Source organism: Pteronotus mesoamericanus, unplaced genomic scaffold, assembly GCF_021234165.1.
Source record: "Pteronotus mesoamericanus isolate MK-2021 breed Mesoamerican mustached bat unplaced genomic scaffold, CSHL_Meso_final contig_94, whole genome shotgun sequence".
NCBI lineage: Eukaryota > Metazoa > Chordata > Mammalia > Chiroptera > Mormoopidae > Pteronotus > Pteronotus mesoamericanus.
Genome location: NW_026555285.1, coordinates 29,454,887 through 29,469,646, shown reverse-complemented (window position 1 = coordinate 29,469,646; position 14,760 = coordinate 29,454,887). Strand labels below are relative to the sequence as shown.

The window sequence follows — 14,760 nt, the reverse complement described above, 5'->3', positions numbered from 1 at the left end:
ATTCTGCTAAGGAGGGCATTCTAGTTATATTTCAAGGTGGTATATTTGTGTACCGTCCACAAATGCAAGCGACAGTGCCAGTCCTTTGCTCCTATGTTATGCCCATGCAACTGAGCTCGAGACAGGAATGGCCAGAACCTCTGGTGGCAGCTGGAGAGGTGTGAGGAGAAAAGCTATGTATTTAAAGCATACCATTTAAAGAACATAATTGTTGGCTTCAGGCACCACTGAAAATAAATTTCCCAGTGGTGATCAAAAGTCAGTGTAATTGAAGGATGCAGAAAAATATCAGAGGGCAGTGGACACCCATGGCCACAAGTACCTTATTTTTTTAGTGTATATAGATGGTTATAATGTGAGAATTTTAAAAATATATATTATTAGTAGGAATTTGATTTTTTCCCTCTCTGGGTTGGTAGGGTGTGGGTTGATATGAACTTGTGTGGGAAAAGAATATAAAGAAAAGTCAGAAAATGAACATTCCCCATGTATAATAGATATGACATTTGTTTTATACTCTATATGCTTTCTTAATTGATGAAGCAAAGGCACTGCTGATTAGCAATTGGACTAATATAGTAGGCAAAGGCTCAAATATTATTATCAGGGTGATCACTACTTATGACAAAGCAAAATGCAATAACTACACACACTTCATTGTTTATGACATTAATATGTATTGCCTAATACTATCATTAGCAAAATTACTCTTTCAAATTCCGTTTAAACAGTTTTTGTTAAATCTGTGTACAAAGAGATTGGTTGCTTGTAAACTCCTAAGGCTGCTTCTGACTTCCTTTCAAGAATCAATACCCAGAAAGGTGTTTGATAGACCAAGGTCATGAACTCCCCAGGAAGCTTTCTGAACAATGTGAAAGAGGATAAATTGCTTCCCTTTCCTGTCAGCTCCAAAGCACCCCTGTTTCTCAGCTCTGGAAATGCATATGGAAACAATTGCTCCTGGACCATTTCCTCTGCCCTCCAGGTAGGCTGTGGCCTCTCCAGGTCTGGAGCTTTAACCAGGAGGCTGAGCCCAGGAATCTGGGGTTGCTCAGCCAGCCCTGAACAGACAACGACCCGTCCCTAGCCCTTGCTGTTCCAAGGAAGGGAGCAATTCTACAGCGTTTTTGAGTTCCTTTTGTTTGTTATTGTATCTGATCCAACACCCTGTTTTTCAAGCAAAAAAAAACTCAGCAAAATTAAAAATATTGCTCAAGGTGAAACTGCGAATTGAGTAACTGAAGGGGCAGGATTGGAATCCAGGTATCCTACTCCAGTTCTGGGCTGCTGGTTCTTCTTTCTTCTACATTTGGCTCCTCAGTGGCTTGAAACTTCTCTGGGATTAGAGGCCACCAAATTTAGAGGGGTGAACCCCAAAAGACCCTCATCCAATCCATTCCATCAGGGTCCTTTTAGAAAGAGATAGGTAGACCTAATCTTTTATTAGCCCTGAAATCTGATGCCACACTTAGCTCTTATAGCTTCTGTCTTAGTTATGGCTTCTCAATGCAACACATTTTATGGAGCTTACAGGGATACTATATAAAATGTGATAGTACTTGAGAATACATGAACAAATAATAGGTAGCAAGACTTCTCCTTTTTACCCCTACCATGAATGCTTTCAAAAGTATGATTTTAACAGAGATACTACTGTTTGCAAGAAGAAAGCAGCATTGTCTCCTTATGTTCCAGTATAATTTACTATTCAAATCTCAAAAACATGGCTTTATTAAATACAATTAAAGCTAATTGTATTTAATTATCAGTTGAAGAATCTAGTACATATTTCCCAAGTTGCACGCAACATGATAGAATCAATGCATTGGTATTCTTACTGATTTTGATTGTGTCTTTGTTTCATTTACAGAATTATTTTGGAAGAGCTCTGTAATATCATTTTACCCAATTTCCACAATTTATAGGAGAAACCACCAGGTCCCTAAAGGGTTAAACGATTTGTCTAAGCATCACACCTACAGTTAGCTGGGGGAAACCGGAACTCAAGTCTGGGACAATCGTCTTGTTCGTTGTACTGTGCTATCTGCCAGTCTTCCTTTATTCTGAATTCTGTATGTGGTTTGGCACTTTTCAATTAACTTAGTAACTAACCTTACCTCAAAGTAGCAATACTAATTTCTCCCATTTAAAAATACATATATAAACTTTAAATGTTTTAGAAAAGTTTTAGGTTTACAGAAGAATGTGAGGATAATACAGTTTCCCTATCAACATCTTCTATTAGTATGATACTTTTGTCACAATTAAGGATCTGCTATTGATATATTACTATTAATTAAAGTCTATACTTCATTCTGAATTCCTTCGCTTATACCTCATGTCTTTTTCTCCTCTAGGGTTTCATTCAGAACACCATGTTACATTTAGTTATCATGTCTCCTTTAGGTCCTCTAGATTGTGATAGTGCCCAGATAGCCCTTTGCTTTGAGGACTGTGAGAGTTTTGTGGAGTACTAACCAGGTGTTTTGTAGAATATTCCTAAATTAACACTTGGCTGGTGTTTTCCTCATAATTAAACTAGGGCTATGGATTTAGGGATGAAGACCACCGAGATAAAGTACCACTCTCATCACATCTTATCAATGGTATCTCTCATCACCATGAATTGACACTGTGAATGCTGGTTGAGATGCTGGTTGAGATGCTGGTTGAGACAGTGTTTGTCAGATATCTCCACTATAAAGTTACCCTCTCTCATCCTCATACTCTCTTCCTTGGAAGAAAGTCGCTGTTGTAGCACACGCTTAGGGAGCTAGGCTCTAGCTCCTGGAGGGAGGGGAACCTACATAATTATTTGAAATTTCCTGCATTGGAGATTTGTTTATTCTCCACTATTTATTGATTGATTCAGCCATTTGTTTTCATCTGAATGGATTCAGAATACTTATACTTTGAGTTATAATCCAATACTAGTTTGTTTTTTTAGCTCAAGTTATTGTGACTTTGGCCATTGGAAATTCTTTTAGTTGGTTCCTTTATCCCTTTAACATACCCCTTAACATTGTGGTTATTTGTGTTTTGAGCACCTCCTGACTTCGAGGCCCTTCCAGATGACCCAGACTCACGCCCCAGCTATAGAATCATACATTTCTCTAAGAAGCCTTAATTCTTTAGTTGGAGAATGATATTAGAAACCAAGATCACGTCATCACTGTTGATATTGGCAACCTGGATTGTCACCATTTTAATAAGTATGTAGTGTTGTCTCATTATTGTAGTTTCTCTGATGACAAATAATGTGAGCATCTTTTCATGTGTTTATTTGTCATCCATATATTTTTTTCATACAACATCTCTTCAGAGCCTTTGCCCATTTAAAACAATTGAGTTGTTTGTTATAGTGTTGTTGATTTTTCAGAGTTTTGTATATTTTATATATAAGCCTTTTATCAGATATCTGGCTTGCAAATTTTTTGTAAATGTTACTGTGGCTATAACAATATATTAAAATGTTATTTATACATTAATAAAAGTCCTAAATTTGGTATAAAAAATTGAAGCATGTAAATTTGAAGGTTGCGAAAAGGCCAGCTAGACTTAAGAAATTACCTATTCCCTTTAACTTGAAATTGGTTATGACTCCTAAAGTTACAAGCAATATTGTTTCCTTTCTTTTGAGTAATCTCCCAGCCACAAAGTGTGCTTGCCTAGTAGATATTTTTCTATATTTCTTGCTAACTGTGCTCCTATTTTCTTCTATTCAGGTGGCAGCATAGCTGTTACCATTGACAAATCAAGATTGTCCAAGCCATTCATTGTAATCCTATTCCAACGTCCAGATGAAAGTAACCCTTAGTCAATACAAAGTAACCATGCAAGAGGCAGTATGGTAGAGCACTTATTGAAGAGAAGGCCATAGGACAAAAAGATTGCTTTTGACCCTTTTCCTCTTTCATGCCCTGAGCTTCTGCCAGCCATCTTGCAATCATGAGATGACAAGCCTGAAGATAAATGTCAACATGCTGAAAAGGTAAAATAGAAAAAATGAGATTGGGTACTTGATGATATTATTAAGCCATTGAACCAATTCTGGAACCAATTCTGGAACCAATTCTGGAAAGGCTTCTTCCACATGTCTTGCATTAGTGAAAATTAAATATCTATTGTTGAGACAGGACTTTTCAATCTTTACATGTTATGACTACATATAAAATCATACTTGTTGGTACACTGGAGTGAACAAGTGAGAATCCTCACAGGCAGAGACAAGTTACTCAGGGATTTTGATTGCCACAGGCAGCCCTTCCTGGCCACCATAACTGTACCTAAGATCAGCATGCCAGCCACTAACCACCCACTCAGGGCACACTGTAGCACACTGGTTGAGAAATTCTGGTTTCAGACACATTCTGTAACCTGAGACTGAATACATCCTCATTGTGATGCATGCTAAGTGCAGCTTCAAACTCATACTAAACATTTCTTGCTGTGGAAGCCAACTAACCAACCTATTAGGTAATGTCTCTGTGATCACTCAAACCTGAGCAGAGTTTTGGAAACTTCTTGCTTTTCTGAACTATACCTTGTAGAGTTGGGTCAGAAGGGGATATGATATTTTATTTTTTACTTAAACTGTGGTTTCAATTTCATTTCATTGCTTTGGCATATCATGGTAGGCTAATGGATTTAGAGGACATATCATTGCAGTAAAGAAGCTTTCAAGTGTAAGTCTAAGTTAGTATTTGAACAGCTGTATCTAATTCATAATATGGAAATTATACCAAGCCAACTCAGGTTTTAAAATAACTAAAAACAGCCACCAAGACCTCTGAGAATGCGAGGAAACCTCAATGTGCTTTTATGGCCATCTTTCCAATATATGAAGGCGCCCTGGGGTTACTCCAGTGCAGTTCCCTAATGGTGAATTGAGGTGCTGGCTGCACTTAGGATGGATAACATTTAAAGGTCCTACAAGGTCTTGTGTTCCAAATAAGGACTGTATCCCTAACGTGGCAACGCATCTAAGCATTTCTTTTTCATAATTAAATAGGTTTTCTGGCAGCAGACAATTAAATACACAGAGTCTATATTGACTCCTCTTTGGGAAGAAATTGTGGACTCTGAGTATCTCTGAATCACATTCTAACCCTCAGATTTTTATTTATTTTTACAAGGTTGCAGAAGCATAAATTTCATCGAAACTAAGTACTTTTTTAAGGAAACAATGTGGCAGGAATTTTTTTTTCCATAATACTTTTAAGCTATTTAAAGTATATTTTGTATATACACATATGCATAATTGAACACTAGTTTGTATTTCTGTACATTATAATGCATATTTCACTTCATATTACATTTAATATTTTGTCTATACGTAATCACTCTTCTATTTCCTTATTCAGTGAAATCCTTTAACCCAGCACCATCACATGAAAATGCATCTGTCATTAGTTTAGTCATGGTTTGGATATGACTGACTACTAAGATTAACATGAACTTAGAATATTTAACTCTATTTTTTTTGCAAACATGAGATTGTCAGCACGTCAGCAAATCCCAATGTTTGCAAAGTATAAAACTACTGGAAACTATAAATTTGAACTTTTCTTGGTGTTAGTGGTTTTCGACTCAGAGTGTCCCATTCTTAGTGTATGAACAGGAGCGAAAGTTCATGGAAACCAGTGAGACCTGGGCCTGCAGCCACGCCAGCTGGAAACAGCAGCGGTAACTCTGAAGCCAGCAATACCGTTACCACTGCCAGGGGTGTAAAGCTTCATCTTCTGTGGCTTTCTGACAAGTTTCAGTTTTTGTGCATATATTTACAGAGTAGGGCAAAATATTGACTAACTTTGTGGTGTGCAGTTTAAGTGCTACTTTTAGCCTTGCAATAGGAACAAATCTAAGAGACAGGGAACTTCTGGTCAGGTTCTCTTAGGCTCCTTGCAGAAGGCAACAGCTCAGGAAAGCAATTACATCTAATGGAATGACCTCAGCTGAGGAAAATGGAGGTTTTGGACTGTGAGCATGGGAATATTACTCACTGGTCTCATTAGCATTCAGAAAAATTATTGAAATAATTTTTCAGATTCTTTCCTAGGAAACAGGCCTCATTTCAAACTCTACTGAGAAAATAAGAGACGAAATGAAATCACATGAAAAATAATATAATAATTGCTATAGCTCAAAGCACCAAACTCCACATCCAGGTGACAGTAACTACGTGTTGAAATAAGCATCTCTCAGGTGACATTACTCAGGGAAATAAGAACAATTGTTTGACAGGAACACCTGATTCAATCTGCTAATTCCCTCCCCCTCCAAAGGTCTCATTTCCACATCTTAAAAAATATCGATCAGTTTTTCATACAAAACCTGACAATTTTCAAATTAGCTTGAAGCTAATTTACCTAATCCTATCTTTCTAAAGCAAGAATTTTAAAAAGCCCAAAGAGGCACTCTCACTGAAACATGATAGAAGGAGATGAGTCAAACAAACAACAACAACAAAGAGTAGAATGTTTTAAGAAGGCATTCAAGTACATTATTGAGTTAATATAGAGGGAGTACAAAGTAACCGATAGATTGGGCACATAGGAAACAATTGTTTATTGTTTTAGGAGCAAGAATCTGGACAGTACAATTTGAGAGTAAAAGGTAAAGGGGAAAACTATGATTCTTCACTTTTTTGAGAATTCTGATGAGAAGGAACTGAGGAAGACAGTAGAGTATATTGATGAAAAATATACAGGCAGCAAGGAAACTTCTTTTTATCAGAGAAACTTGAGCACTTTAAAAGCACCAAGAAAAGTGCATGCAGAGTTGAAAGGAAGGAAATTCTGGACCAAGAGAAGGGAGAACACCTAATAATGTAAGATTCCCAAAGAGATGAGAATGGATGTTAGCAAGGGCCACGATGGAGGGACTGGCTTTGGCAAGGAGAGGGCTCACCGTCCCCCAGTTTGGAGGAAGTGGACTTGGATGAGAGAGGAAGTGTATGGGATTGGTAGGGACTAAGGCAAGGGATGAAAGGTAGGTAAAGGTTGGTTAAGCATTAGATGGCTTAATTTAACTCATATTAAAGATAATGAGTAAACTGGAAAAAGAGGATAAAAACCTCTGGAGAAACCCTCCCTCCCCCAAATGGTTGGAATAAACTTAGGTTCTTTTACTTCCAATGGTATGTTATGTGAGATAAAATGACATTCACAGAGAACTATGTGTCTGAAAACCCAATCAGCTATAGGAAGCCTTCGATAGACCTTTAACTTGGACATTGAAAAGATATCTAACTTGTACAGCTAACCAATTTATTTTATTTTCAAAATCCAGTCCATTTAGTGCTCATGGAGTGGTCACTGTGAAATCAGCTACAGTGTCTGCTAGCCTAGCAGGGCACGCCCTCAGCATTTTTTAAAGGAGCACTTTGGCATTCCAAGAAATTTATTCTGCAGTCAAGGAAGATTCAGGGATTTTTTTCTACTTTGTACTTGTCTTGCCCCTCTTTCCTTTTTGCCTTTGACCTATGTTCTTTCATCAGAAATGTTAGAAATATATAATTTTCCTGTAAGTCTGTAAGTGGGTTCTGAATTATAGGCTTATCAATCCTGTTTTATATGTCTCAGGGAAAAAATAGAATTCAGTCTGAGAACATTGCCCTTGGATGCTTTAGTACAATTATGACCTTGGAGAAAATACAGTAGCTTTTCCCTAGAAATAGTCTCTGACTGTCACTGATATCTTATAGACATTTTATATAACAAGAAATGGAGGGTCACTTGAAACTTCATAAAGTACATACTAATAGTCACTTAAATGCAAGACTGGAAGATGACTGGGTTAGCAATCCACTTAAGTTGAGTGATAGTAGATTTCCAAAGGTGAAAATGGAGAAACTATCAAGCTAGAAATATTGGTTGGGGCCTAATAGGCAGAAAGAATAATATGACCATGTTGATTTTTATGATCAAGACCATTTATGAAGAAGAGAATGTACAGATTTAGTGTGCCATTTATTTTGAACAAAGCTAAGAAAAATAAGGGGGATCTTCCCATTTCATGAAAAACATTTTTGAATTTGGACAGCACAGAAACGCGATAGAGGAACACAGGTGGTGCTCGCGGGGAGCGCAGGGGAGAGGAAGGGCAGGCAGTGAGCATCCAGTGCAAGGGAGATCCCAGCCTGAGTGCGGAAAGACTGAACCACTTTTATCAAGTAGGAGATGTGCTTGAATCCTTTTGACCATCTCCGCTATTGAATCTGTTTCTTAGCCCACAAGAGTAACACCACGTATTTTTTTTACATTAAAACTAATTTAGCTTATTATTTCCAAAAAGCTTTTATTTTTTTCAACCTCTCCATTTACCAGGAAAACTATTTCTTACTGAAATATTGCTATGTTCTCCCTTCAGAAATTTTGTCCCATTATTGGTTATAAATCAAAGGCAAACTAAAGGTGTTGAAGTCAACTATTGGGTTACAGAAAACTGGAAGTAGGGTATTTTTCATTTATCTGTGGAAAATATTCTTCTTTTCTTCTTGATATTTGTAGAACATTTATGTTTTGTTTTCATTGTATCGCCCTAATTATGTTTATACTTTCTTTGGTTTATTAGTGTTAATAAATTAAATGTTACTTAAAGTACAATTACTTTCTAAGTTTTTTAGTTTAAGTTTCTTCATGAATAGCCATGCTTGGTCAAATTTTTAAATTATTTTTATTATTGTGACTGTTTTATTGGAGAGAGGGAAATCGTTTAAGGATTCTAAGGTTGTTGTTTTTAATCATTGAAAAGTATGTACTAGTAAAGAAAAAGTTATTGGAGATAAGGAAGATCACCAAATAATCCAGAATCCGTTTTCTTGGACAATATTCTCTTGCAGCAAGAGAATGGTACAAGGACCTTTACAAATTACATTGGGATGGAACCAATAACTTTTTCAAGGTTCACTAAAAAGGCCCTATAAAGAAATTCTATTCCACCAAGAAGCAGTGTTTAACACTTCAAAGAGTGTCATCTCCCACTGTTTGGATTGCAGTCATTATGTGTTCAGTGCCTCAGACCCAGCCAAGGGACACATGAGACCTTCTACCAGTTTAGCTAGGGTGGCAGTGTGCTCTGAGTTACTGTAAGACCCTGTAAGATCCTTCCCTCAAACGCACCAATACCTCAGACATTGGCTGGAAGAAGGCTAAAACATTTGGGTGTTCTAGGTCTCGTGCATTCTGCCAGAATGAGAGAGCTTTAGAGCTGATTCGTTCTTTGATGCCTTCCAGATGTTGTGGTTTTGGTGTTTTGTTGGCTGATGAGTTAATTGTTGTTTTCATAAAAACCCTCCACTGCCACGGCTGCTAGAGTCACTCTACCTTTAAGCTGGTGTTACAAAAAAAAAACACCAAGAAATGAAAGCCAAAACAATATTAGCAACAGATCTTTCTTTTAAAACAAAAAAGCCCACATTTTATCATGAAATAAAACACCCATAAAGTGCACACACTAAAAATGTACAGTTCATTGAATTATTATAAAGCAAACACCCAGGCCAGCAGACTGCCAGCACCCCATTGTCCCCACGAACTCCTTCGCCATCCAAGTCTCCTCCTCTCAAAGATAAATGCTGCCCCATCCCTTAAATAAGTAAGAACTACAGTTTAATTTAATTTACTTTTATGAAAAGAATCACAGCTGTTTTTGGTTTCTGCTTTCTTTTGCTAATCAATCACTATCATTGCAAGATGACTCCATTTGTAGCTATAGTATATTCATTTTTATTCCTTTATGGTATTCCATTATACCCCAATTTATTAAATCAGTTATTGATGGACATTTAGATTGATTCTGGTTTTTGGGTATTATGAATGATCTTGGTGTGAATATCTTTGTACCTGCTTTGGATATTCTTATAAACTACTGTTACCCACATACTGGTTATCTAGGAGGACATTGCTCGGTCAGAGAAAATGCGTGTCTTCAAATTTCCTAAGTGGTTGGTCAATTCACTCTGCCAATAGCTTTGTATATAACTTTTAGCTGTACATCCTCATCAACTCTTGGAATTGTCAGTTTTTTGATTTAGTGATACTGGTGGGATTCTTACTATGAATATAATTGACATTAATTTTATATAGTTATTGACCATTTGGATACCCTTTTTAAGTGGCTCTTCAGGTCTTCTGCCAGTTTCCTTTGTGACTTATTTCTCCTTGTTGATTTTTGGAATTTTCTATTATTCTGAATATAAGCCCAACATCAGTAATACATGGGTTGGCAAAAGTGGATTTATAGTTAATCATAAGGAAAATAATACAATAATTAATAAATAATAATACAAAAATAAACTGTTTCACTTACTCACAAATGTAAACCCACTTTTGCCCACCATTATATGGGTTGTAAATGTCTTTTCCAGTCTATACTTTACATTTTTACTGTCTTAACAATATGTTTTGAAAAATAAGTTCTTACTGATTATTCCCAGTTATCAGTCTTTTACTCAGAGTATTTGAAACCTACAGTGGATAAGTTTGAACACCAATCCCTTCCTCTATAAACTAAATTATTTTCAGTAAGAATCAAGAATTCAAAGAAATAATGTAATGAGACAGTGAAAACTTTCCTCTTTTGAACTTTGATATATTATTATGTTGTGAAAAAAATTAAGTATAATAAATAGTAAAAGTAATATAATTCAAAAGAAAAAAGTTGGCATATGAATATTTTTAATTATACTGTTTTAGTCAGATATTTTCTTGTTGCTATTATTATGCCACTGACCTAATATTGTTTTATGATGGTACAATACCAGTACCTCACTTGAAATTCTTTACAAATTTTTAAAATAAATTTCTCTAAAAAACTAATAGTTTTAGGACAAAAAGACCCCACCACAACTATTTATTCAGTAGTTTTCACATATACCTATTTAAACTTTGGTTGATTGGTTTCTTTCACACTGATCTACTAACTAATATTCTAACTAATAAAATCATTGTTCCATAACTAAGTAAATTTTTATAAAGCTGAACAAATCAAGAAAATAAAATGTTATGTCAGTAATATCATTTAGTACTAGATGTAATTGTAACTTTTATAGTCATTTGTGTTTTTATAAATTATTGGACAATTACAACTAGAAGATTATTTACATCTGATATTTCAGATTGTAATTAAAGGATTAAATATCAAACTCTTTGGCTTTAAAACAAACAATTTTAAAGAATACATTTCAATGTGAAAGAATTTTCACTTAGAATTTTTTTTGCAAAAGTTCCTAAAGAAAAAGTTTTCTTTAATAGTTTTAGGTTATTTTGGGTTTTTTTCTTGAATTATTTGTCATTGGTTGTGCTTTTCTTGAAATATACCTCTTTGATCTATATTTTTAAATTTATTTTCATTCAGCAACAAACTATTTCTATTTCTCACTTTAATGTCTACATTCACCTGTTATGACTTTAAATTTTATTTATAATTTTTCATAATACTGGGATTTAAAAAATTTCCTTATTGTTACTGGTTTCTAATGTTATATTATAGTCTTTTGTAATTATTAAGACTTAGGGGGTATGTATTCATTTTAATAATTTAAAAAATGTGTATTTTGCCATTTGGGGGGAAGTAGTCTATTTACACCAGTTAGGTAAAGCTTGTTAATTGAGCAGTTAAAATCTTCTATATCCTTAAGTTTTTCAGTTACTAAGAAGCTGGTCTTAAAACTTTCCACTATAATTTTGATTGTTTATTTTTCTTTTGTTATTTATTTTTGTTTTATATATTTTGAGACTATGTTGACAGTTATATGTAAATTTTGGGATTATTACAAATGTGAAGAACTTATCCTTTTATCATTATAAAATACCCCTCTTTATCTCTAGTAATGTTAGTCTTAAAGTCTTCTCTATTTGATATTAATGACAGATAACAAAAAAGTTGCCTTTATCCTCATTTTATAAGTTATAAAATAGTAAACTATGCAGGATTTATAACTTTAAAATGCTTAAAGGACTCCTTTCAACACGAAAATATTAACTGGCCTCTCAACAAGTAAGACAAATATTTGTGGTGAAATGTTGTACAGGGAATTGTCAGCAATATCTTGACATTTATAAACTCATAATGCAAGAGGTTATAGTAAGTTATGTTTAGGCAAGATAGCCACAAATGTCTTGTTTTACCCTTATAAGATATTGTCCAAGAAAGATGAAGGGTCTCAATAATCCTGGTAATTGATGAGAGAATGTTAAAGTATTTAAGATTTGGAGTATGCACCCCAAGATTATCTCATTTTTAAATTATATTGATCTTAATGCACCTTTTTTTTAAGTGTCAGGAAAAAATGTGTAATAGGTAATTGAAGGTTGAAACTCTGGTGTATTGCTCCCTCATCTGATTTTTTATCTTGTTGAGCAACCATGTTTTGGGAGAAAAGCACATACACACACGTATATATGAAGAGTTGTTTAAAAATCTCTCAAGTAATAGTACCACTTGTTAATGTCAATTATGGTAACTACCTAATTCCTTTAATCAACACAAAATTGCTATGAGCTATCATTATCTGACTTTCAGATGAGGGATCAGAGTCCAGGGAATGTAAATAAACTGCTGAAGATCACACAGTTTATAAGAAACAGAGCCATTATTAAAACATAGGTCTTTTGGAATCTAAAAATCCATGCTCCTTGCGCTATTATGTGCGGTTAAGAAGTATCTGTTTTATGTCCAGTTGGAAGCTCTATGACCAAAAACAGTGTGAACAAAATAATACTCTTAAGACACTATAGTTCAACTTCAAGAAGTGTATAAATTGTGACAAAATGCTGGTGAAAATCCAGGAAAGAATAACATACTTTCCTGGCAGACAGCACTGAGGCCATCCAGATACAAAATCAGGTAGGAAAGGCCAGAAACCAAAAAGCAATATTGTGGACATCATTTCATGAATAACGTAGATATAGGATCTGTTTGTCATCATTTCTGATCATTTCTAAAATAGTCTGCATGATTATAGATTATATGTAGATATTAAAGTGTTTTTTAAAGTAGAGTGGTATCTATGAATGAGGAATGGGAGGTTTATAGAAGTATTCCAAGAAAACTTGGTCCATGAAAATTTGACCTTTCTATAGATGAAATAGTAATGATAAGTCACTAGATAAAAAGCCTCTTAACTTAGAAAATTGATTTTTTCAGGATTCCTTTAAAATTCAAGCTCTTTTTATGCTTTTAGAAAATAATTCTATTTACAATAGGTATATTTACACAAGACTTTTCAGGAATATGTGTGCTATTAACCACATATAAATGTACTTGGGAAAATATAATATTTAGAAAAGATTAAAGAACAGATAATTTGGAATAATAAAATTAATGCACAACCCAATGCAACCAAATATTTAGTTTATTTTGATTATTTATGGTGCAGACTTCATAGACAAATACATTGACATAATCAAGAATTATAAACCCAAGTGCATACTCAGCATTCTGAAATTCAAGTTTTGGCTCATTCTGATGCAAAAGTCCATCTCAGAGTTGATTTATAAAGTAATGTGTCCACTACTAGTAAGGCACACATGTGTCAAAAGCATGAGTTTAAGGACATGACCTGACTTAAATGAGTTAAGGCTGTATTTTCATATCAGAATCTTATTTGCTTGAGCAGTTTGAATACATCAGAATGACTTAAAGGGAAAAGGCAAGGAGATCTGCAAGCCCTCAGAACCAAGAATGTGATGATTCATGCTCTATTATGAGCTGATTCACAACTAGGTGCATGCATTAACATATCATTAAACACTCGCAGATGACTTAAATTGACAAAGTGCATGGTGAGTAAATCAGTTGACTACATTTGTATTCACCAGACAATAGTAACTGTATAAAGGTAAGTAATAGTACTGTAATAATAACAATAATAGCAATAATCTAGAGAAATATTTTTCCATTTAAGGAAATTAAATGCGCTTTGAGAAAATTGAGGATGTTTCTCATGATTGAATCTGACTTAATCTCTAGTAATTCTAATATACAGGCATTTCTAAAACAGATTCTTTATTCTCTATTTTACGCACAGTGTTCTTGGAAAGGATGGCTCCTTGCCATCTCAGTCTCGGTTCACATGCCACCTGCTCAGAGCAGCCTAAAGAAGCCTTTTCTTACCAACACTCCCAGTAACTACACACCACATTAAGATCTTTTATTGTATGTACCACTCATCAAAATCTGAAATTATTATTTCTAATTGTTAGTTTGCCTCATTTTTAGCCCTCCTCCTGAATGGAAGCTTCCTGAGAAAGAACTGTACACACACCCCAAGGCTCTGCAACCCCAGCCTCCGGGAGGGCCCGGACACACAGCAGAAGGGCTCGGCGAACACATGCTGAGTGAACAAATGACTAACTGAAGGGTTTGTAGCAAGCATTTTCATTGGCTAACTTTACTTTCATGTTTTATTATTACAGTTTCCTGGAGTATAGTTATGGCTAAATAAATGATCAGACACTAAAACAATGCTATAATTAGTATAGCCTTTAAACCATTTATTAATTTTAAACACATTCCTGCCTTTGTGGAAATTACATTTTAGAGGGGAAGGCAATGTTAAGTAAGTGTCAGGTAAAGAAAAGTTCAAGATACAAGGGGAGAGTGTAAAGGGAGAAATTAATTGATTATGGGATGGGGTAAGGAAGAACTCTAGAAAGAAAAGCTTTTTAAGCTAAGACTGAGGTGATCATATAAGTTATTGTCAAAACTGGGAGACACCTAAGGGTAAAAAGTGGCAAAAAAACAATTAAAATAATT

General features: G+C 34.9%; 1 long non-coding RNA gene across 1 annotated transcript in view; it reads left to right on the top strand.

Moving 5' to 3' along the window:
* Positions 1–14,356, top strand: part of LOC129080915 (uncharacterized) — a 51,893-nt gene extending 37,537 nt beyond the window's left edge. Inside the window, exon 3 of the long non-coding RNA XR_008530242.1 lies at positions 14,224–14,356. This is a non-coding gene — a long non-coding RNA (uncharacterized LOC129080915). The remainder of the gene's footprint in view (positions 1–14,223) is intronic.
* The last annotated feature ends 404 nt before the right edge of the window (positions 14,357–14,760 follow it).